Here is a 736-nt window from a genome sequence, read left to right as displayed (position 1 = left end):
ATTTAGAGTATGTAGAAAAAACATGGAAAGCCAATATTTTGTCATAAATGCACTATGGAATACAAAATTGGTGTTCGGGCTTCAAAACTCTCTTCTGGTTTTGCAGGAGGGAGACAGTAGGCTTTAAAAGTTTTTGATTCAGGTTCTACATTGCAAAGTGCAGTTGCCAGGGAGTTTTTATAAAGGGAAAAATGCAGGTAGAGTATGTGGGAGATATAGGTGTTCTCCAACGTCTTACCTGGTGATGCTTCTCTCTTTAAAAAATGAAAGGAAAAAAAAAAACAAAAACCTGCCACCTTTAACATGAAACTTCGCTTTCGGTAATAATCCGGAATTTCACACAAACTTTAAATTTTCTGAAATTAAAGAGCTCTCCCCAGACCTCCTGGGTATCCGGCATTGCTGGAGGGCGGAGCTGGGTGCAGGAGGCCATCAGGGCGGGAAGCGCGGGGATTCGAGTCTGTGGACCCAAGAAGTTTTCCTCAGCTCTCCTTCCTCTTTCCCGCGCCGGCCTGCGCGCCCGAGACTGTGGCAGAGCCGCCGCGAGAGGTGGCGCGCCGTGTTCCTCCCGGGCGCGGGGTGGGCGGGCGGCTCCCACGCGAGCCCCTCTTAGGAGGGGGAGGGGTGTAGAGCGGCTCCGGATTCTCAGGCGCGCAGCCACCTCGTCTTCGGGTTCCAGCCGAGCGTCCTGCAGCGGATCCCGCGCGAGGAAGGTGGGACGGGAGGGGGAGGAGGA

The 736-nt window shown here is 52.9% G+C and overlaps 1 protein-coding gene across 1 annotated transcript in view; it reads left to right on the top strand.

Moving 5' to 3' along the window:
- The first annotated feature begins 627 nt into the window (after nt 1-627).
- The window catches only part of SPOCK3 (SPARC (osteonectin), cwcv and kazal like domains proteoglycan 3), a 547,888-nt gene continuing 547,779 nt past the window's right edge, over nt 628-736 (top strand). Inside the window, exon 1 of the mRNA XM_037732657.1 lies at nt 628-713. The gene's annotated coding sequence lies outside the window, so the exon portion shown is untranslated. The remainder of the gene's footprint in view (nt 714-736) is intronic.

Source organism: Cebus imitator, unplaced genomic scaffold (genome assembly GCF_001604975.1).
Source record: "Cebus imitator isolate Cc_AM_T3 unplaced genomic scaffold, Cebus_imitator-1.0 Scaffold462, whole genome shotgun sequence".
Classification (NCBI taxonomy): Eukaryota; Metazoa; Chordata; class Mammalia; order Primates; family Cebidae; genus Cebus; species Cebus imitator.
The sequence above is the reverse complement of the archived record's forward strand: the minus strand, read 5'-3'. Positions and strand labels throughout refer to the sequence as shown.